Source organism: Ailuropoda melanoleuca, chromosome 5 (assembly GCF_002007445.2).
Source record: "Ailuropoda melanoleuca isolate Jingjing chromosome 5, ASM200744v2, whole genome shotgun sequence".
Classification (NCBI taxonomy): domain Eukaryota; kingdom Metazoa; phylum Chordata; class Mammalia; order Carnivora; family Ursidae; genus Ailuropoda; species Ailuropoda melanoleuca.
Genome location: NC_048222.1, coordinates 128,699,038 through 128,699,248, shown reverse-complemented (window position 1 = coordinate 128,699,248; position 211 = coordinate 128,699,038).

Here is a 211-nt window from a genome sequence, read left to right as displayed (position 1 = left end):
CAGTCAAAACTAGAGGCTCTGACGGCCAGGGTCACCGAGGCAGAGGAACGCGTTAGCGAATTGGAGGATGGGTTAGTAGAAGAAAAAACGAAAATAGAAGCTGGTCTTAAAAAAATCCACGCCCACGAATGTAGATTACGGGAGATTACTGACTCTATGAAACGATCCAATGTCAGAATCATCGGCATCCCTGAAGGGGTGGAGAAAAACA